Genomic DNA, 23639 nt, shown 5'->3' on the forward strand with positions numbered 1-23639 from the left:
GAAAAGAGATCAAGACAGAACAGAATAGAGGATAGAAACCTTGTGGTAGAAACTGCCCATTGAGAAATCATCTTCATTGTCTTAAGTACTGCGAAGGAAGGAATGATCTGGAGCTTTCTTCAGTAGCTAAATGTAATTACATTTCCAATATGGTAAATCTAGAAAATAAATAAAGAATCATAAATTAATTCATAATGAGCATATAAATACATATACATTACTCCATGACATTGGATATCACATGAATAATCAAATGCCCCTATTTCCTATAACGAGTTATGATTCTTGCCTTCTTCTGTTACTTTCCTCCATCTCATGTGTTATCACTTGCCTTGTAGATGTGCTCCTACATATCACAGCTATGGGCATGACCCTTCCACATGCACCGTGGATGGCAAGTAAAAAGACCACCTTCAGACTGCAACAGCATGCAGCAGTGTATGAAAGCTTTCTTCCCTTCAGCAATACCTGTTTGAACAACTTCCATGTCATGGAGACCTCCAGATAACACCACTGCAACACAAGATTATAGGGCCAGCACAGTTCTGATGCCTTGGAGTGCTGAATCAACAAATCAGTTATACATAAGAAATGGGTGTCGATATAAGCAACATGATATAAGGAACACTTGAATTCTCTGCTGCCTTGTAAAAGCTTGCACTGCAGCCCTTCCCTCGTTGCTGCCTGTAACAGTCTTTTCTCATTATTTGGCCACATATTTTAATGTAACACATAGGAACTTAAAACCTTTAAGCTTGTTACCTTCCTGTCAAATTTAGTTCAAGGTGCCTGATGAGTTCTGAAGTTATTGGAAAAGAAAGGGGAAGGCAGAAGGAAGGGCACTGACATACAGTGACCACAGCAGCTTATTTCCTTAAACAAACAGGGCTAAGAGCACTCCTACATACCCAGAAGCTATACAGACAAAGCAGCAACTCACCCTTAAGAGAAGCAATCCTAGCTGGTTTAAATCCCTTAGATATATTGAGAGGGTTCTCCTGCCTTAAAATTCTGTTCCTATTGTACAAATAAACATCTTTTACACTCGGAGATCCAACTAGATTTATTAATTCCCAGTGTGAGAACAACTAAACTTCCCCACCAAAAGCATGAGACCCAATCTCTCTCACTGCAGTCCCCATTCACTGTCGACTGTTAGTTCAGAACCATTGGTGTGACCAGTGGAATTCCACATATTTTGATATTTTCCTTCTGGAAGGGTGAGGGTAAACATTTCTGGTCACTCCTCCCACTTTGTTGTAGGCCCACAAGTCTCTTGAGCCTGTCACCTGAACACGACCATATGAAGCTGCTCTACTTGAATTACAAGCACGATACAATTGTTAGCAGACATATCTCACTCATAATCTTAACACTTCCCACCTCTGCTGCAACCATGCGAGTCCAGGTTTTGATTAGAAAGGATAAAAAGAGAAGTCAGCAAGCATGTTGCTAATCTTGCCTTGAAGGAAAAATTCCTTTGATTCCCCAAACCAGTAACCTTATTAGGCTTACCACGTGTCGAAGCATGGTGTGAAACGTGTCATACTCACTTCTGGGGCAAATGGATGGAAAAGCATCTACTGAACACCAAAAGCTCTCCCTAGTTGTGCAGAGCACAGAAGCAACCCCTGGGACCCATGAATACTCCAACACTCAGCCACGACAGGTGAAGAAGGGCAGTCCCGTGTGGCACACACTGAGCTCCTCACTCCAGCCTCCTCAAACAGATGCTATGTGCAGGTACAGAAAGCAGTTCAATGATGCAGGATGAAGCTGAACTAATGGGTTTGCTCTGGGACTGATGATACAGAAGCCTACAAGGAGACAATGTGCGGCCCAGGACCTCAGCTCTACACGGGATTACTGGTGGTGACACACTCAGCTCCAAGGCTCAGCACCAGGCTGTGCTCCTTTACGTGCCTTCTACAAAGCAGGCTGGGCATCTCCTCTATGGATCTCAGTGGCAATCTCTGTTCTGCTTCAATCCAATCAATAGATGACAAAGTGCAACTCACCAATTGTAGCGGTGTTCATAAGTCTGACTAAAGTTTAAGGGAAAAATAAAGTAAGAAGAGTATGAGCTCATCTAGTCTAACTTACAGGCTGTTTTAGCCCAAACACTACTTTATTCTCAAAACTTTCCTACACGGAGTAACGTCTGCAGAAAAGATCACATTTGAGCCAAATGCAAAAGACAAGTGTCCATAATCACCTCAGCACACTCATCATCAACAGTAGATAGGTTTCTTTGCTAAACATTTGTTTGATCAGGGTTTCTTAACTTTAGTTTTCTGTACCAGCAACTGTTTTAATGCATTTTGATGGCTGAACTATGTGAATAATTATCCTCCACATCAACAGAAAAATACAGCAGCAAAACCTGTATCACCAACAGAACTGCTGCTTAACTGTTACTGGCCTACAAGCACCACTGCAAAAACAGTAAGACTGACAGAAAATGCAAAGGTTCTCAAATGATATTGTTTTGCAGATGAGGCTTAGTTATGAAGCTGAAGCAAAAATGACTGTGGAGCTTAGGATAGTAAGCCTTTTCGCCAATGAATTTCTTGTAAAGTCAACAATTATAATTTATTCTGATCCTCTGTGTCACCATATTAGTAGTTATTTTTCAGCAATCCCAGGGCAGCAACAAATAATGCCATAGAAGAGGACTGATATAATTACACGCTGAAAAAGATAGGCCAGCACCCTTACACTCAAAACTACCCTCTGTGGCTCCTTCATACCCCATATGTTGCTAATAAAACTGTTTGAATCATACCTATGAGACAGTTTTACTGATATTGTATCAGGTCCCTAGGTTCTTTGTTTGAGATACGATGTCACAAGAACTATAACTATGCAAATTCTGTGATACAAGATCCCACCGGACACGATATTACATACGTAATTCGCAGTATGAAACTGGGCATTAACAATAATTCTAGTGTTATATAAACGAAACCACTCCGTTTATTGAAAAGCTTGCTACACTACAATGAAATCAAATTTAAAAAGCAATAAAGAGCAACTGACATGCGGATGGTAAAAACAGCAACATTGGTCTTTTTTTTTTTTTTCCAACCCCAAACAATGTAAATTTGGTTTTGTGTTCACTTGACAATGCTTTACAGAAACTTTGAGCTCCCTCCTCCTACGATATCAATTAATGATGTAAAATAGGAATCTTCTGAGCTTCACTGTTGGATGCCGCTGTGTGAGTTCCAGCAAGAACCTGAGATTTACTCCTATGCTATCTGAGGTTCTATTTCTACTTCTACCAAAATAATAACTATGATTGATACTAAGAAGTGCACTTGTAAAGACCAACAGCCTGGGGAGAGCAGCACACGCTGCATTGCTCCCAAAACACCTGCATTCTACCTCTGGATCTTACTTCACGCACTGCATGAACCCTAGCAAGCATTTCTTCCAGCTTGCATCATGTAAATTAATGTCTCTTAATATCTTTTTTTGCATAACATTGTGGTCAGTGCTTTCTATACACAGACAGACCTGCAAAAAGAAAAGTCTGAATGGTCTGAAAAACCAACCCAACAAGAGGAGACAGCCACAATGGAGTAAGAAACCTGACAGCGTAAAACAGCTTAACACACAGGCTCATTTCTGTGCTCCCAGTGATTTCTTCCCTCCTCTATTAATTTCTGCTTTTACTGGAGCTTTGAACAAGTGGTCTCAAAAAAAAAAAAAAAGCCTAAAGAGAGACTGGTAAAAACCCAGACTTCAGAAAAAGAAGTTCAGTATTTCACCAAGATGCCATGAGAATTAATAAGACAGGTAATTTTCTAACACAAATTGTACAGTAAATTTGTATTGGAAACGGTCTCATACATAAAAGAAAAAGCACGGTTCCATATTCCCTTGGAACACTTGTAATACCTTCGACTACAGATAGAAAATACAAATGACACACCACAACTAGCTGCGAAGTCTCACACTGAGAAGTACTGACTTTAACTAAATGAATCAAGGTTTTATTCAATGGAAGGAAAATGGATTTGCAGCCAGGCATACAGTAAGCAAGATGATGAATTGACTGCTTTATAGGAATCTAGCTTGTGTGCTTCCACTACTGCGGCAGCTTAAGGAGGAAGTTTTCCTGAAGTTGTCATCTACGCCACCCCCTGTGCAATAGAAAAAACTGGAACAGTTTCATTCTCTGTTTTTAAATAAAAATCACCTTAGGTGACACGTCAGGAGCCAAAAAGCTCACACCACATTCCAGGAACGCTCTCTGTCCTCTGCTATCACCATGAAGTTTTATCACAGTGTAATTCAGAGAGAATTATATACCTATTTTCAAAGTTTGAGGAAAAAAAGCCCTCCTCCTCAATATGGCCCAAAGCTGTTCTGAAGCAACTTATTTTTAGAAAAAGCACTTATGCACATACTTAATTTTAATTAATAGTCTCACCGACTTCAACATTTGCACAGCGAGACAACTCCACGCTTCAATTAAAGCGTGCACAGAAATGCTTTGCTGATTCATGGCCAAAAGGATGACAGGAACATCATTATACAAAATACTCATAAAGTTTAAAAAATAATAACAGCAACCCCACCCTCCAACAAGGCATCAGAAACTCTGTAACACACAGTTTGAGGATCACTTACACACTGCTGAACACATGAATTGTAAGGCCAAGACACACTGAGTGAAATAACTTCAGTGTGGCCAAAAACTTTTAGAAAACACCTTTAAAATGCTACCACTGCATGATCTCTGTCCTTCCAACCTCGGCATAAACTATTTGCCAAGGTTCGGTCTTCAGCAGTTGAGAGTTTTAAGAGAGTTGCACCTTCATTTCTGATTATGTGCTTCTTTTTCCATTGATCACATCATGTAAGCATGGGGTTTTCTTGAGCGAGCGATGAATCACTTCCAGTGACATCACTGATCACTCTGAACTCGTTGGGGAGACGTTCACTTCCAGGCATCAGCCACTCTGAGCTGCAGTGCTGCTAATCATAATACACCTATAACATCTAATTTTGGGGTCCTGTGACACGTAAGGAACGCTACTGACATAGTCTTCGTTATCTTTGTAAAACACAAACTGTAAGCTGTAAGTTTAGGCAGAATCCTTAAAGTCATTGGTAACATTGGATTCTGTTTGTAAGCAAAACCAGCTCACATGAGGTTCAAGCACCAGTCACTCTAAACAATATTTAAAGAGTAACCTTCTCAAGAGGTTACACTATCAACCATAGTTGATAGTGTAACTGAGTAGAACATATCCTTTTTAATGTAGCAAGCACCAAGAATTAACTTGTTTCCCTGCTCTGAAGTGGCTTCCCAAATAACCTCCTCTCTTCTCCTTCATCCCATTGAACAGCCTGGTACCACCGTAGGGCAAACAAAATAGCTGTCAATGAATAACACTGATAAATGCTGCTTTGTGATGGACATGCCACCAAGTAGTGAAGCACAGAGACCCCTCAGGTAGTGAAGATTCACATCAGTGTGCTCGAAGAAGTACAGGGAGATGGGAACCGGACCTCAAAGCTGGGTTTGAGTACTTCATGACAGCATTTTTGATAACCCCTCGCCAAATCACATACTCTCTAGTGCTTCTCAGTTGGCAACGCAACACAGCCATTGCTCTCACAAAATTGACAACACATTTTTCCACACCAAGGCCGAGCAGAGAATAGAGAAGTCTGCTCCAACATCTAGAACAGAAAACGTTCATCTCAAAATTGATACCAGCTCACTTAAAAGAGAAGCAGTCAATGAGTATGCGTGTACACACAAGCATTACTTCCACACACTTTACTTGTTAAGCTAGATGCCATGTTTCATTTACAGCTGTTGTTTTGTATTCAGGAACTGAAGACAAGTCCAGGGAAAGCAGCAGTAAATAAGTTTCTAAACAAACAACCCACATGGATGCCTTTTAACATGACCAGAGCAAACATTCCTTAAAGTTGCTTTTACAAGACAAAGCTGACCTCAGGCACCATGCTCAATATGTATGAGCCAACCTACGTGGATACTGACCTTAATAACACCACAGGGCAGATCTGGCACACAGAAGACATGCTCTCCAACAAATGTTTCCCAATGTATTAGGCACACAGAGGTTTTTTTTCTGCATCACAACCCTCACGTCACATTCCTTACATCACTTCCTTTCTTGACCAAATACACAGTGGACAACCTAAGGGACATGTCCCACAGTGTTTATCTTTGAGGATCCCATTTACAGTTTCTACTAAAGATGAAAGTATGGGTAATTTTTATTTTTTCCCCCCTACAGTGAGATTTCATAGCGTTTCTCTAGACCTTCCACTTCTGCAGTGACCACTGCCCACCTGAACTGAACACATCCCTTCAGTGGAACTCAACAGTACTTAAAACAATTAAACAAAATACCTCTGCCCCTCATTTTGGGGCTGTATGCAAATATTGAGGCTTTCACTGAAAAAAAGCATTGGTAGCAGAGCATTCAACCTGTGAAACAACTAAGAACAGCCCAAAGTCCTAGACCCCAGGAACCAAACTGAGAGCCACCTCCATGAACGTAATGATATTATTTCAGTGTTTAAGACTAGACACATTTAATTCTTTGTACACAGTAGCTTACTTCACAAGAAAGCATTTACATTATTTAACATAAAGTTTTTAAACAGATTTACGTTGAACTAAGAATAGCCTTTTAAATATATACTTTACTTCTGGGTAACTAATCATCAGATTAAAAACATACATTTCCTAAGCAGAACACCCATACTCTTGATCATCATCCTGCCTCAAACTCGTGAACTTGCAGAGATTTGGACAACTATAATAAAATAAATAACATATAGACTCAGAATTCACCATGCTAACATTATCCTAGCAGTTAAATGCAATACTGCCAAGTGCTTACACATGCTAAGCAATCAAAGTGAAAATCACAATGATGAATGTGGAATCTAACGTCCACTCACTTAGATTTATATGAACCATCACATGGAAGTCTCCAGTTACCCATCTGAAGTCAGTGGGAAGGATCCAGTTTTTCCTTACCTGAATCAATTTTCAGTCTAAGCCTGTGCATTTTGTAATTTTTGGCTTAAGCAGAATGAGTCTTTGCACATAGTTAGAGGTGCCTGGGGTCAGGCAGTCCCTTTGCAACCTCAGCAACTGGCCCTGTCATTCCCTGTGATAGTGGTGCTGGAAGGAATGTGATTGACCAAATTTCCCCTTGTCCTTCCTGCTGTGGGAGAAACAGATCAGTCTATTCGTTACTACAGAAGGCCCTTAAAAGGTCAAAGTTTCATTTAAAATAGAGCTCATTAACACCAAGTGCAGAACTCCAAGCATTTTTGGTTTTTGTCTGTGCAACCTAAGACTCCATCCTAGTTCTAAGAATGCTCTACGTATCAATAGCTGGTTTCTGAACTAACTGATTATGGAAGGTTTGCTTAGTGAATCAGACATAAGTCACCCAGTGTTCAGTTGTCATTCTTACTCTCAAAGCAAAATGTACTCCATCAAAGAAGCTTCCCTGCAGCATGCCTATAACACAAAAAGCACTAGAGCACACAGTATGGATGGGAAAACGTAGGTACCAAGTGCCAGCTCCATTACTAACTTCTAAGTCATGTTTACTTTTTTACCACAAACCAGTTATGCTAAATGTCCCATGGAGAAAGACTCTTTTTTCCTCAAGACTGTTAATTCTCTTCAAGAACACATGACAACTGGACCAAGAACTTGTAACACAGCATCTGAGACATGAAGTGTTTAGTCTAATTAGTTACACGGGTCCTCGTTACAAAATAGCAATACAGAAAAATATATATAGAGAGAGAGAGAGAGACAGAAAGAGAGGGAGTAATGTGAGTCACAGTTGTCTTGCATTAAAAAGCCATTAAGATTGCACGATGCCACCTGACACTACACAGCCAGGCACCATAAAGGCAGGGTACATCCCAGATTCTATGTTAGAGGCACAGAGTATGCATGCTAATTTCATATTAAAATCTTCAAAGTTGTGCACACAGAGAAAAGGGAAATTAAAAGTAATACAGCAAATAGAGCAGTGATAGTGCATGATGCTTTGATGTACTGGGCAGTGCACCTCAATAACAGAGAATTCCTGATTTTTGTTGACAGCACAAAACCATGGATTACTGCTGTGTACCAGAGATGGACTGAGCAGAGCTGTAACCCATCTGCTTTCAAGCAAACTCTCATGCAGGACAAGTTATATGCAAGCACGATACCTTGCTGAATGACTGCACAGAGGAAGACATCTGACTTCTCATTCCTGACCATCTAGAAACTACTGGAATAAAATACAGTTCATCAAACTCTCAAAGAACACAGCTATGTGAAGTGATGAGAACCCCAAAGCTGAGCTACAACTCTGTGAAACCCTCCAGCCTTACAAATTTGGACTCACCCCTGCCATTTCCGCAGAGACTAACTGCAGAAATGGCATTCAAACAATTACATATGACCTTCTTACATAAGTGGTAATTTCTCAGTTGTATATTTCATCACATGTTCTTCCAAGCAAGAGCTGCCCCAGAATACTTTGTATGTAAAACTAAATGTTCCCAGTGACTGCTTTGATCACGTCACTCTTTGCACACGAACACAAAAAGATGCAACAACAGCAAAAACCACGACGTATTCTTGTCACTTCAAGACTTCATTCTAAAGATAGTACATTTTCAAATTGTCCTTCCTAAACCTCGAGTAATATGTTCGTTGCTTTAACCAAAAGCTAGCAAAGAACAATTTGTATTGTGCTGCAGGCCATCCAGCGAATGTTCTTCATTTGAATCATGGGTGGCTGAAGATGAAAAGTTAGTTTGGGAAAATTTACAACAGTTCTGACACCAGTGTGTGTTCCTCATTATAAGCTCTCCCTTTCTAGTAATTCAACTTACTCCAGAACTTCTAGTACCTTCAAAAAGATTACCATCATCAATTCTTTGTATCTTTATCGTTAACCAGAAGAACTGGAGAATGGATTTTGGGCCTAGTATCTTGAAAAAGGAAGAGGACTTTCAGACTGATTTCAGAAGAGTATCTTGAGGGGTTAGTTTCTCACTAACCAGGTTCTATACTCCTGCCTCTTGCAGTCTCTCTCCCCTGTTAAGCTCTGTAAATTCCAACACTGGTTCTACAGTTAGAAGACTGAAATCTCAGTTATAATGGGAGTTCACAAATCAACTTAATTTTTTTTAAACAGGTTTTCTGCAGTTTCAAGTTCAACTTCAGACACAGCCTTTCAAGGCAAAATAGTACACACAGAGATAAAAACTTGAGTCTCCACAGTGAACAGAGCTACAACAATTTACTGCAATCCCAACGCTGGTCTGCAGCAAACACCTATGACAGCTCACCATGCAACTTCCCAGATGAGCCACGAGGGTTGCAAAGCTGACCTGCTCCTGTGAATATGAATTTTCTACATGGAGCACACAGGGGTAAGGAGAACTTGCTGCTGATTCCAGAGCTTCTCAGATGAAGTTCAGATCATAAGGCCAAGGCAGAGGTGGAGGAACAGACGGCTTATCAAAAAAAAAAAGGTTGAAGGAACAGGTGGAGACCTGACCTCCCTGCACACTGTCAAGGCTCAAACTTACAGGTAAAGCAGTCTCAGACTGCTTTACTGCAGTGTTCAAAGAGCTGACATTTGATATATTAAGACTGAAGTCCCTTGTGCTAGCTAAGCTTTTATTTCTTCTCTCTTCAGATGCTGCTTCCTGTAGGATAGCAAAAGAAGCATTTGTGATTGGAATCAGTGATTCTCCAGAGGAGACTTGGAAACACCTGGAGGTCTTGCAACACGTTGGACACAAATACCAGTGTAAAAAACACCTGCACTGCAACACCTTGAGTATCAAAGATCTTCTGGATGTATGATTAAAAGTCCCAAAACTAGAAACACCAACTAGAAACTCAGAGCCATTTAGCTTGAAATCACAAAGGAATTACTAGCAAGTTCAGTTGTGTGAGGTCATTATCCTTATAGAAACCTATCCTTTTAAATTAGAGAGAGCACAGGTTTTGCTGGCAGCTCTCAGCACTCCCTTAAATATTCCCCCAACCCGTGTGTTAACAATACATTCACTCTAAAACGCTGAGCAGTTCAACAAGAATTCAAAAATGTTATTTTTGAAAGCAAAACCAGACAACTGTAAGATGCATGTTCCCAGTACTGAGCACTGCTTGTTATACAGCTGCTGATGTTCCCTCAGCAAGCCAAATCTCCCCAGTAACTCCATAAGTATGCTGATCAGATCCATTTTTAAAAAAGATGGGAAGAAAGAAAGGTAAGAGTCTTAATGAGCCAACAGCTTCCCCTGAGTTCACACAGAACACATCACAAGAATAACCACTGGAAATCTTGGACACGCACTAAGGCAATACTTACACCCAAACTATTTGATAATGTAACACTGTGTATCAAGCCAGTTTTTTCATAAATTATGATCTAAACAGAACACTAGTCAATTCACCAAAAGATATCAAAGATAGCCCTTTATTACAAACGATCTAAGTTTCCCCCTTGAGGCTATGGCTATCAGAAAGCATTTAGTTAGCTCCCAAGCCAATATTTTTTGTATCTGTTTTATTATGAAACTCTAACATATTTTCAATAACTTTTAGCTTTGCTATACAGAAAAGGAAATAATTTCCCAGAACCCCTTGGAAAATGTGACATGTGAAATGATTCTCTAGACAACTTGTGTATCATTAAGCTGAAAAAAAACAAAACAAAAAACTGTATCAGATCATTTGATCGTTGGAGGAAATAGAATAGTATTGGGAGCTTCAGGACAGATGGACGAACTTCAGGTCACATAAAACATTACCAAACTGTATCTGAAGAAAAAATGTGAAAGTTTGTGAAAGCACCCCGGGTGAAAATACTTTGTGTTGCTAAGAAACATCATCCCTGATGATGGATGAATTAAATTCTCTCCTTCACTAAAGCCAACTCCAGGCATCCCTTGCTTATTAGTAGAATGTCCTCTTGTACTGGCAATTTATTTTAACAGCTACTTGCAAATAAAGAGCCCTACCTTCAAACGGAACTGAGACTTCCACACTTGCATAATTAATGCTAGAAAACAGGATAGATTTTGCACCTTTGAACACAGTTTAATAGCTACATCTTCCAAGCTCACATTTTTAAATGCAGTACTAAAACACACATACTGCTTAATACTTCCTTTCAGGATAGTCTGCAATAAAAACTACCAAATAGACTTCCAGCTCAACACTGAACAGAACAATTCAGTGAACAGGTAGCTGATAAAGATCGAAACTCTTCACACGTCTCTAAACACTGAGCAACACAGATATGCAGGTAATCAAACTGTAAACATTACTTAGAGGGAAAAAGCACATTCATTTGTGTTATGGCGACACCAACATAAAAACTAAGCTCGAAGAAAATAATGCAAACCATGTGCTTTTCTTGTATGGATGTTGCCTTCACATTTCACCCAGTTCCTCTTTCAGTATGTTACTTATAGGCTGCTGTTTCTGCAGAACATATTACTGATCTCACAGTATCTTTGCATTTCTCAAGCACGTGCTTCTGATGAAATCAGAGTGTACCTTTCTGCGTGCAGCTTGTAAGTGCAGTCCCTTCAGAAAGCCCAGAGTTGGAAGCAGGGGAAAAGAGAACATTTGCCTCTCCCTCCATACTGCAGAGCAGGTCAGAGAAGCTTTCCTGCAAGGGAAAAGAGAGCAAGCACATCTCACCTGCATGGCCTTCAGGAGAGGGATGCAGCAGTGTGGGGAGCCCCAGTGGGAGCACAAGTCCTGTAGGGTGAATAACCCAAAAGAATAGTATTCACAGAAAATAGTGAGGAAGATGGTATATTCTGCTGGGCTTATCTGGATGGTAAACAGGTAACCAGTAAACAAAGAGAGGCTCACCTTTTGCAGATGGTCGAGGTTCACCAATAACTTCACAGGGAGGGATCTCCAACAAGAGATCCTTCCCCAGTGGTGGTCAGCCCTTCAATGGGGTCTGGGAGCAGTGGAGCCAGACTCCACCCCCTCCAATCACACAGGTACATTGCCTTCACTTGTGCTCCTGTGGCTGACTCAGTGCTCACCTCAGGTGATCCATCAGTGGTTCAGGACGTGATTCAACAGTTCCCATACAAGTCCTGAGATCAGAAAGCAGATATATGGCTACTGCTTGGTGCTCTGGAAATGAGCACAACTTCCCAACAGCCCAGAGAGGAATGGGCAGGACCTTACACAGCCCAGAAATCAATGCAACTCCATCAAACACTGAGAAGAAATTGACTATGCAAGGGTGCAGATGGCAAAGGAGAGAATAACACAAAAAAATCACAAAAAAATTAGCTTGTCTGATGGGAAGGGCTTTTTTTATTTTACTATGTCTATTATTCTAGCTTAAGTTCTTCAGCTTTTTTTTTTTTTCCAATTTTATTTAAGGCCTATTACCCTAGCATACATTCTAGGAGAGCTCCCAAGCAAGAAGTCCCACATTTTTAGCAGAAGAGACTGCAATTTAAGGAAAAAAAAGTTGAATAATCCGCTAGAAACTGTACTCTGTCTCCCATCACAGCCTCCAAGTCAGAAATCATATGCAGAGTTTGGTGGTGAGGCCACACACCCAGACAGACAGAACACAGAGGCTGTCACAGAGGCTCCTCTTTGAAGACCTGCCACCACAGAGAAGAGTTACCATCAGGGAGCCAGAAAAGAAGTATTTAATAACAAAGCCAATTTGGCTGCTCTACAGAAGGGCTTCCTGTGGGCCTAGTGAGGAAGAGCTTAACAACCTTAAGCAGAAGCACTGCAAAGCCTTGAAGGCCATAGCTCATCTGCAGCACTTCTGCTTCTGGAAGCCCAGCAACCCTGAGGACAGCTGCAGATCCTCCTGCAGCCTTCCCAGGCACAGAGGTTGCCACCACTTTGACCATAAGCCATCATCCATGATACTTTCTGAGTCACTAGAAGAATCTCTCCATTCCTTAGGTTTTAGAAATTTAAATGCACAAAGGGCTTCTGATCACATCGGGTGTGCTACAACACTAATGCAAAAGGAAAACGCCTGCAGATTATGTTCCAAGAAACAAGAAAAAAAAAAGTAAAGGTTTTGAAGTACAGAGATAACTTTTTCACTTTTCTCCTCCCTGATCTACACGATTCACAAAATACCCCTTACTTCAAACACCTGCATGTGTTTGATCACAGATTGTTTTTGTTTAATGTTTATCTAACAGCAATAAAGACTATGGATACATCACAAAGTCATCAGACTGGGGTGCAAGGGTTGTTCCCCCCCCCTCTTATTTCTCCATCAAATAATTAAAAGCCTTTGCTCTTAAGGAGAAATGTTAAACGTTCAGAAACATTTCAATTGTTAACGAAAAGGGGCACAGACTTGAAGACATGAAGGACTAACAAAAGACTGCTGTGAAGCTGAATTCCAAAAGACAGCATGTTCAGTGTAGGATGGTTTAATATTGTAATTTATTGCTTAGATGATAAACAATCAACTTGCAAAACTTTATAGTTACCTGGGAAGAGCTGCAAGCACTCTGGGAAGCAGAGAAGGAACAAAGCAGGAATAAGTGAGAAAGTCACACCACCAACCTGGAGGTTTAATCCTAAATTAAATGTGAAATATGAAAGTTTCATTCAGAATTATATTAACAGGAGTGTCCTATACGACAGATGGTAACATCACCGGTACTGATTGGCTGACCTAAGTTCAGATCTGGATACAAAGGTATAGGAAACTGGAAGAGCTCCAAAGAAAAGCTAAGCAATCAGGAGAAGTTAAAGGGAAATAACCCTGCTAAGTGCAGGGAGGAAAAAAAAAAAAAAAGAGAGAGAACTAAAGAAATAGGGCATGGGCTTCAAAATAGGTTAAGAGCAGTTACAAAAATGATGACCATATCCCACTGCAATATCCGGGCCAGGGGGCTGTGAACACACAAGAAGCTTAAATGGTTAGGAGAAAAAATAAGAATAGGTCCTAGAAGAAATATGTTACCTCCAGGGACAGTTAAACAACAGATTAGGTTGTGGAGGGGTTACAGAAACCTTCAGTGCAAAGCCTGGGGAAGGTAAAGATATCAGACCGTGTTCGTGGGCACCGTGTGCATTCAGCATAAAGCTGCACTCCTGAGATCTGGGTTTTCTTTCCTAAACGTGAGGGCTGTATGAGCACAGGCCCCTGCCAGGCAAAGCAGCAGGTGATTTTACTGCTCCTCAGAGCTCCACACAGGCTTTTGATATCTCTTTTCCCTAAATCACCAAGGCAGGCTGTGATGGACAATTTTCTATCACATCAAGCATGCTACCTTAAATACGAAGCGCTCTGAGGGATCCTCTGAGGAAATAAAGTCAGAGCAGAGGGAAGGCAGCAGCAGCCAAACCTGGGACTTTGGTCCTGAGATGGAAACCTACCCCATCAGGAACTAGAAACAGATGTCATCATTTTTGTTTAGAGCGTCTACGAGAAATGAGCGCTACAAAAAAGGAGCGCTTAATAAAGTACTTGGACAGAGAAATAAGGGAGAAGGTTTGACGTTTCCAAGCTTATTTTCACAGCAGTATGAAAGGAAATGAGGTAGAGTCAGAACTAATTCTCCTTATATAATTTCACATGGAATGATTAGTTCTGCCCCAACGGTAACAGCTTTCCAGAGGGTCCTGCTTGTCGCAAAGATTGCATACAGATGCTCTAAGAGCAGCTTCCCTATTCTCTGCTGACAGCCAACTTAAAAGGACAATATAATCATCTTACTATAGAATGAAGTTCACAGCATGCAGAGGGAAGGAATGTCACAGCTACCACGGAACTGCAGTTGCACTTTGGGGGCTGTGAGTTCTCAAAGTTTCATCACGAAACAGACTCATGAAAGGGAACGTATGAAAGAGCTTTATGTTCTGGCAATGCCCAGTGGCACTCCGGGCCATCAGGGGTAGTGCAGCCACGTTCCCACAGTGAAAGGAGGAGGGGAGAAGCAGTCATGTCACATGCTCACGCCAACTTCTACTTTCTATTTATTAAGGCAGGTTTTCAACCTTTCCTGTGCTAATGCTCCCCTCGTAAGCCTGATTAGCGAAGCATTCCACACATACAGGTGGTGGTGGAATTCTCTAAGGCACCTGGGTCACTTCGGGGTGAAATACTCATTACTGGCAATCTGTGTGAGCAAGGCCAAAACTCCCACCCCCTGGAAGAGCCCGAACTCAGCCTGACAGCCAATACAGCACACAGATAACACCAGGACTCTGTAAAACCTTGCAGTAGTTGTTAGTACCTTGACATAAAGCACTGCTCTGTTTTCTGCTTAACACATTCAATTCCAAAACTGTTACCACAAATTCCAGTTTAGATACTGCTACTGATTCCTTGGAACAACATGCCAAACAACATTACAAGCCCTTTACACCTGCATCTTTTGCACTCCTTAGCACAAGCATTTGTTTCACAAAAGGTGCACCAATTCCACACAAAGCACACTATTAGTTTAAGGCACAAGAACGACCAACTTCTTCTGCCTTGCCAGAAATAATGACTAATTAGGCCAACAGTACCCTACAATCATTTCCATAAATCCTGCCTCCACATTTAAATCACAACCAAAAAGAAAACTCACTTAATGATAACAAAAGTGTGTTTTCTGTTTAAGTTTCTGTTAAGTGAGATTGGGAGGAAAAATCATTCTCCAAAGCCAACATGAAGAGAACGTTGTTTATTTGGAGAACTCGATTTTATCTCAAGCAACACCAAGTTTTAAGCAGAAACGTACTGCTGTAGTGCAACAGACACATGTGGCCAACAGCAAAAGTTTCAAATGAGAAATTGTGGGATAGGAAGAGCATCACGTTGTTTGTTTTTAAGGCCTGGTCATAGAAGCTGAGCTGTCTGCATTTTCTCCCTCCCAGATATTCTCCCACTAACCACGTATCATCACAACTTTACCCCACCATTCCCATTTATTAGCATTCATACACGTTTATTCTTGCACACATGCACAAAGTTTTGCATTATTCTGCTCCAGAACAGTTCTGTTTCTATTACAAGGGTTTAATGAGTAGGAATCAAAAGTGGAAGTTCTCCAAAGGAAAGGATTCTCTTTGTCTTTTCAGATTGAGAAAAATAATGAAGAGCAACAGTGAGACCATCAGCCTTCGTTCCAACACATTTGACCACCGAGTCCTGCTGCTGTGAGTAATGCCATCATGGACCATCAATTCAGTAAATCTTCCATTCTAGATAGGAGTAAGAGCCTGCAATGTATTAAATCTGAAGCCAACTAGTTAGGCACGAATTTAAGACTTGGTTGGGTTGTTTTTTCCCCAGCAGCTTCTAATCATGATTAGGAATCCTGCACTCTAGATCAGCAAGTCTCCAGTGCAGCACGCATAAGCTTCATATGTGACCATGAGACAAACCCCCTCTATCCATCAGGACCACCATCACTATGAGTTCACTGCTCCCAGATGCATGGCCAAAGTAAACTCTTTAAGGACCACTGCTGCATCTCCAGGGGGAAAAGTTCCCACAATTGCTATAGTAGTATATGGGTACTATAAGTAACTGTAGCACAAACATACTCAAAAAAAACCATCAAAAAGTACTGGCATCCTTATTGTCATTTATACATTGAGTTTGATTACTCGCCTCGGGGAAATAACCAGCAGTATACCATACATACACGCTGCCATACAACTACAGTCCCGGAGTTAGGATAACAGGCTGCTTGAAGACGTGGTTCTCAGACTTCAATTTCACCATCTCCGTCTGCTGCTTCACACATTCATTTTTTACTCTCACATCTGCCTCAATACGGATCGTCAAGGTGTACCTGTAAGACACGCTTTGATAGGAATCCATTCTGAAGGAAATTCACACGGGGCCGCGTGCCCTCGCAGCACCGCACCGCTAACTGCACCGCTTAGTGATGGCTGCGGGCTCTCAGCAGCCCTCGTTAACAATCCTGCCACCAGAGATCAAGATGATTTTCCTGCTCTGCAAACTTGGGAGAGGACGTGTCTCACATACGCACAGAGAGGAAACAACAATGGTACATAACGTGCTCCTAAAATACAGTGGATCGCTGCACGTCCTCCTGAGAACCTTCAATATACACAGCCTCTTCTCCACTTCTTCTTTTCCTGTTAGCTAGCAATACCAACTTAGACAACCAGACCAAAACAAACTAGACACTGGGTCATTTCAAGTTTTCAAATCACTTCCTTTGGTTTGGATACTGTTCTTGCTACACAGTAGCTACTGCCTCGTGACCAGCAGCATGCAGAAGCGCTCAAGAGACCAAACATTACTGTCCCATTATTTACACCATTATACTAAGATCCAACCTTAGAACCCATTCTCCATGTATTTTACAACAAAATACAACTCTCTTCACATAGGAACAATTGTTTGCATTTAAGATACGATTTTCTTTTGAACACATAGGTTTAGGCTCCAATTTATGCAGAAACAGCATTTTTTCAACCAAATTCTTTAACCAGGTGAGAGCTCAAATCTTTGAACAAGATTTCCTCCTTACAACTGAAAGAAATGATACAAGAGAATGCTCTCACCAACTGCTGCAACAGAAATGCCTTACCTCAATGGGAATCCCAATCTGGACTATGTAACTCTGTATTGTATAAACATATTCTGATTTGGTGAAGCCAAACAATGCACTATATAAATCTTTTCTTTTTCTTCTTCTTCTTTAGATATAAGTTAGATTCCAGCTGGACACAGAAACAGTAAGGAATTTCAACACAGCAAACGCTGCTGAAGTCATCCCTCGATCAGGAAGAGCTTGGTGTGACCACAGCTTATAGCTCACCTTCAGCTTCTGCCCATACCCCAGGAGCCCTGAGAGAAACAAAGTAAGATGCTATTCTGACAGTAGAAATGTCTACCTCAAATTTCTTAGTGCAGCATTCGGGTCAGGGATCAAATACATAACAGAAGCCCATGGTGTAGGTAGTGCCAGAGGCCTTAAAAAACTCTGTATATTTGGCTCTTCTTCTAGCTACAGCAACGTCAGAGGCAGCAGCATCAGGGTGCAGAAAGCATTTATAAAAAGCTAGACCAGGAACTTTTTGTTTTCATATTCTCAAATTTTATTGAGCAGAATTGTTTGAGGATAGTTTATTACTTCTACCGGCCACTCTAAAATGGGCCTACAGCCAAGCACATCTTTGAAATACGTCTGTATTTTGGTTTTAGAGCAACATTAAGGAAGCTGTATAACTTTTACTCAGAGTCTAAGTGACTTAGCAGCATAAATGACAAGTTTCAGCTGTAACTTAGGTACCCTGGAAGCTCTGAGCATGACTACAGCAACAGTACCAGTATAGCCTGGTAACAATCCTAAGGTGAAGCAATTAGCAAGGATTAATTAACAGCATTGTTAACTTGAGGCAAAGCCCGGGCTCTCAGCACATCCTCAGCGAGCCAGTTCACACAGCCACAGCAGTACCTGCAGAGAGCACTGACTTCCAAGCAGGCTGAATGCAGCTCCGTGTCAAGTTTAGCTCTGTGCCCCTGCTTAAATGCTACCTCACCCTTATTTCCATTTCTACTATTTTCCTCTCTTCCATTTTGATGCAACTATTTATCCTTCCTACAATAATCCCAGCACCATCGCTGCATTACAAGTCAAATTGTGTATTTATGTGCAGAGAGAAGGATTTTGCCCTGTATCTGTAAAGCACCTGTGTCTTAAGCAGAACTGGACGGTAGAGTTGTTGCCTAGGGTCCATCACTTCTTTCCACTGGCTGGCTAAAAATTACAACAGCAAATTGTTCAGAAAGTTTGTAAAAACTGAGGTATTGTAGCAGTTAAAATGATCCTCAACTTTTTGCATAAGGTAGGCATAGAAATAAGGAAAAAGCACTACTCTAAAAATAAATAAATACATAAAAATAATAGCTTGAAGGGAAAAACAAACAAAAAAAAAAAAAAAAAAAAACAACCCATAACTGTCCTGAATTGACTTATCTGATCTGTTTTCATGGCTGTTTAATTTATGTCAGAAAGTATTCTTCCAGTGCGTGTTACTATGCCTGGACTTGTCAGAAAGGTAAAAAAATAAATAAATAAGTGAATGATGAAGCAAGAGGAATACACTCTACAATAGGTCTCAAAAGCTCCAATTAGAATTTAATATCACACTTTGCATGGAGGCTCTTTACATGAAAACCCTGTCATGGTTAAGATTTAAGGTTAACCAGGTTAATAGAGTCCAATGAGATAGCTCCATTTAATTACACCAAACCATTGTTATAAGCCACACTAAAATCCGCTGCTCATCTTTACCTGACTATTGTGCACATCTCTAAACCACAGTAACGCACATCTAATTCCCAAGGACCAGCAAATCCCACTGCAAAGTAAGCTTCCCCTCCAGGAGCTGCTCCTCCTTCAAACTTTTGCCCCTGCTCCTTACAAAAAAAAAAAAAAGTGTGTGCATTTACACCTCCCATGGCTCCTTCCCTGCACATCACACGGTGTGTGAGATGCTCTGCACAGACCTGCCAAGCCCCTCATTCATCCCAGACACACCTCCTTTCCTAAAGTTGGGATTCACTCGCAGAGCACGGGTAGGCAGCTCTGCTGGGAGGTGTTCCATCACATGACGCCTGTAAGCCTAAAACAATTCAAAAGTAATAATAATAACCTAAAGACTACACGTTTTGGTGAATTGAAGCTGGGTTTGATGGTGGTGGGCGCTAAGCTTACAGTGTTTTTCCTGACAGCAAAGCTACTTTCACATATTAACGTTCCCACCGCCTTACGGCGACGCCTGGGGGGTTCCAATTCCGCATGACCGCCTTCGTAAAGGCCCACGATAAAGGCTGCTATTTTTTCTTAAGGGAAAACCGTGCTTTTAGAAAACAACGCGCTGTGAACGCTCACAGCCCGGGAAGCGGCTGCTGCAGCACCCGGGGCTCACGCAGCCCTGAGCAGGGCCGCTCCCTCCAGCTCGGTCTCGCCGAGCCCCGGGGCCTGCGGGCAGAGCCTCCGCGCCGCGGCCTGCCAGGCGCGGGCAGCCATGTTAGGCCGCCGCGGAGCTGCGCCCCGCTCGGGATCGCCCGGTTCCCGCCGGGCCCCGGAGCGGCTCTCGGTGCGCGCAGGCCGCGGAGCGCACAGCGCCTCCCGCGCCGCAGGTGCCGCTCCGCGCGGGCAGCCCCGCCGCCCTCTGCTCCCTCCCCTCCGCCACGCGCGCTCCGGGGCCGGGCTCCCTCTCCTCCCCCCACCTCCTCCTCCCGCAGCCGGCTCTCCTCCCGAGCGCCCGCCCCGCCGCTCCGCGCTGACCCCTTCCCTCCCTCCCGCCTCGCTCCTTACCCCACCCAGAGGGAGCTCACCTCCTCCTCGCTCCCGCCTGGAGACCGTCGGCACCGACGCGCCGGCGTGCCGGCCCCTCCCTCCCCTCGGCACGCAGGAGAGCCAGCCTCCCCCTGCCGCCAGCCGGGCCCCCTCCTTCCTCCTTCCGCGGCCGGCCGAGCGGCTCGGGCTGCTTTGAATAGAGACACGGGATCGCTGAGGTTGGAAAAAACGTCCAGGAGCCCCAAATCCGACCCACCCGCGCCGTGCCTGCCGACAGCATCCTTCAGTGCCGCGTCCCGAGGCTCTGGAGCAGCTCCCCTAGGCAGCCTGTCCCAGTGCATCGCAGCTCTTTCGGAGAATAAACGCGTCCTGCTATCCGTGTCCAAAGGGAACCTCCCCTGTTGCAACTCCAGGCCATTACCTCTTGTCCTGCCGTAGAACGGCTTGGGTTGGAAGGGGACCTCAAGGATCACCGAGTTCCAGCCCCCTGCCACAGGCAGGGTTGCCAGCAAGATCAAGTATTAGATCAGATTGCCCAGAGCCCCATCCAGCCTGGCCTGTCATGCGCTTGCAAACGGCCCGCAGTGCATCAAGGCTGCTCCTCTGAGTTTGGGCTTCAGGAGCAGGGATGGAGGACAAAATAGCAAGGAGCAGTAGACCAAGCGACTTAGAACGAAAACGAGAGGAGAAAAACATCAAAAATCCACCCCCAAGGATGCTTTTGTGACAGAAGCAGATGAAAGAGGAAGAAAATCAGGGCTGCTATCAGTTATGTATGAGTAGGAGGCTGCGTTCTTTTCCATGATAAATCTTTTCAGGTGCTGTTACCCTGTGGGACACCAGGCAGGTGTTACTGTTAACATCCTGTTTTGTAAGCCCAAAACGAATAACAAACCTCTCAAGCAAAACTTTTCAGAGAAGGAATGTTTGTCACGCTGACTCAGATGAGCATAATCTTTGGTATGTGGAGGTATCTTTTTTTTTCCCTTCTTAATAGGAAGTCAAAATGAGTAACGTCTAATGAACTGATAAATCAACATTTCCAAAGAGTACCACTGTGAGAGAAGTCAAGGAGTTGAGGAATTCTATCTTTTTCCTACATTTGCTAATCAGCTATTACGAGAGCGATGAGAAGGCTGACACGCATGAGAAATACCCTTCTGATAATAAGTGCTTTGTTTCACACTTTTCTAGGCTCATAAAACTTGAATCAAGTCACGTCCCAATAGTTTTCCCCTCTCGTCCACCTCTGAAGTTCCTCATATTGCCAAGCTATGGGAAGGCCAAACTGTTGTTTATTTTTTTAAGCTATGCAGAGATGCTAGGATCTGAAAGCCTTTAAACATTTATCCCTCGCGTTATAAATATTTTTATGAGTATAATTCCTCATCTTTCAGCTATTGTCGCAGAGAGTGAGGTGGGAGGAGAACTTCGGTTGGGCCTCGAGATTGGTCCCAGCGTGTGCTGGAACGCCGACAAACTGGGTGTTTTATCCCTGACTTACAGAAAAAATTGAGGCGAGGAAGTGAAGGCATTCATTTTTAAAGTGTACAAGTGCTAATTTGGAAGCGGGCAATCTAGGCCTGATTATTTTTCTCCTTTTCTTTTTTGGAGGATATACAGTTCCCATTGAAATTAAACTTTAGGCACCCAAGCAGAAAGACTTTGGCCATACTCTTTCGGGGTCCTGCAGCCCTAATCCCATGTTCTAATTGGTGAGTAATCTGTGGACAGATATTGTAACAGTTCCTTTAGAATATTTTTCTGCTTCTCACTCATTTGCATACTAATGGCATAAAAATAGGCACTTCCTGCCAGTAATTAGCTGGAGCCCAGTATTTAAAGAAAGAAAAAGACCGCAGCACTATGGTAGACGGATGGTACTGAGGAAGCTGCAAAAAAGAGTCACTTCTCTTGCGCTCAGTGCCCTCATTTTTAGAGTTCAAGACTGGCAACTCCGTTACCTCTGTGTGACAGGGATTAACTGTTCGCTTGGCCTAATAACTTTGCCCCTAATGAGCCCCTCAGTAACTTTTTTCTTCACAAATCACTCTATCTGTCCTACGCCCCGTCTTGCTGCTGTAAAGGTTTTTCTCTTTTCCCCCCTTTTCCCAGAAAGAATAATGCTCAGAGTGAAGTCTGCACCGGGAGCTTTGCTCCTTGTGAAGCACCATGACTCAGAGCAGCTTTGGGTGTACACGAGGAGCTGTGACCTAATGAGGCACTCTGCAACCCATAACCACAAGAAGTCATACAAAGCTCCGGGTGCAGCCACTTTAAAATGAGCTGCTGAGTGCTGCAGAGCTTCAGGTGTCTCCACTGGGCTATTTAACACACACACAGACTTGAGCACAAACCAGATTGGTGCTACGTGGTTCTCCCTGTGCAACCTACCAACATAGGTAGCTTCTGTTTAACGTATGAGCGCTTTGAGTCACATACACAGTGGAGTGTTTTCTGTGCTGCAGAAATTTCTCCACTGCTCCTCTGCTGGTGGTATCTCTGTGAAGATGAACTATCAGAGTGTGGAGTAAACCATCTGACTCCAAGGAACAGTGATAACTTCGACAAGACAGGGAAAGTTTATTTTCCCGCTTTCATTCCCCAACTTCTCTGGAGATAAGTATTATAGATTACATTCTCCAGGGCTACCGAGCTGACACCTTCAGCGAAGAATTAAATGGAGGAACTCTTCCCATGGTATTACCTACAAGAAATTTAAGCAATTAGTGTTTGCTGTCTACGATCGGACAATACTGATCTCCAGTGATGCAATTTAAAAGCTCATGAGATGAAAGTGCAGTTAATTATATACCCTTAACTTATTTACCTATTTCAATAGCAAGGTAATTACCATTGTATGGGTATCAATCTCTCTAATACATTGATGGTGGCTATTAGCTTATCTGGAGTTGCTGCTCCACATAGACCCAGTGAATGAGGTTTGTATTCCTAAAACTGTGATCTGCAGAATGCAGCATCTGTAAATGTTTGGTCCCCTTAGAGGGATCCAGAATGAGAGTCGGGTCCTCTAGGGAATGTCTGTCTTCTCTGCAGATGTGAAACTCCAACCTCAAATTATTTCAATGCGATTTTTGCATCAACATAACTGTGTACTCCCAAGGAGGGAGTGGCGATGTCCAGCAGCTGGGGAGGCTCTCTCAGACACCACTAGAAAAGCCTTTTCCACTTTTCTTGCACCTTTTAATTTTGTTTTCCCTCTATCCATCCCACTTTGTTGCTGATTTGAATGTCAAGTATGCATGGAACTCTGTGCATTACATTGTGCCCAACTAACAAAT

At 42.6% G+C, this 23639-nt stretch overlaps 1 protein-coding gene across 5 annotated transcripts in view; it reads right to left on the bottom strand.

Moving 5' to 3' along the window:
* Positions 1–20426, bottom strand: part of GTDC1 (glycosyltransferase like domain containing 1) — a 158119-nt gene extending 137693 nt beyond the window's left edge. For 4 of the 5 annotated variants that reach the window (XM_065751009.1, XM_065751004.1, XM_065751006.1 and 1 more), the window contains exons 1-2: positions 20376–20426; positions 11597–11711 (exon numbers count right to left, since the gene is read on the bottom strand). The gene's annotated coding sequence lies outside the window, so the exon portion shown is untranslated. The remainder of the gene's footprint in view (positions 1–11596; positions 11712–20375) is intronic. The other variant, XM_065751005.1, reaches the window with a different exon arrangement.
* Between the last annotated feature and the right edge of the window lie 3213 nt (positions 20427–23639).

Source organism: Cyrtonyx montezumae, unplaced genomic scaffold (genome assembly GCF_038088225.1).
Source record: "Cyrtonyx montezumae isolate F1298 unplaced genomic scaffold, pur_monq_1.0 scaffold_7, whole genome shotgun sequence".
NCBI classification, from domain to species: Eukaryota; Metazoa; Chordata; class Aves; order Galliformes; family Odontophoridae; genus Cyrtonyx; species Cyrtonyx montezumae.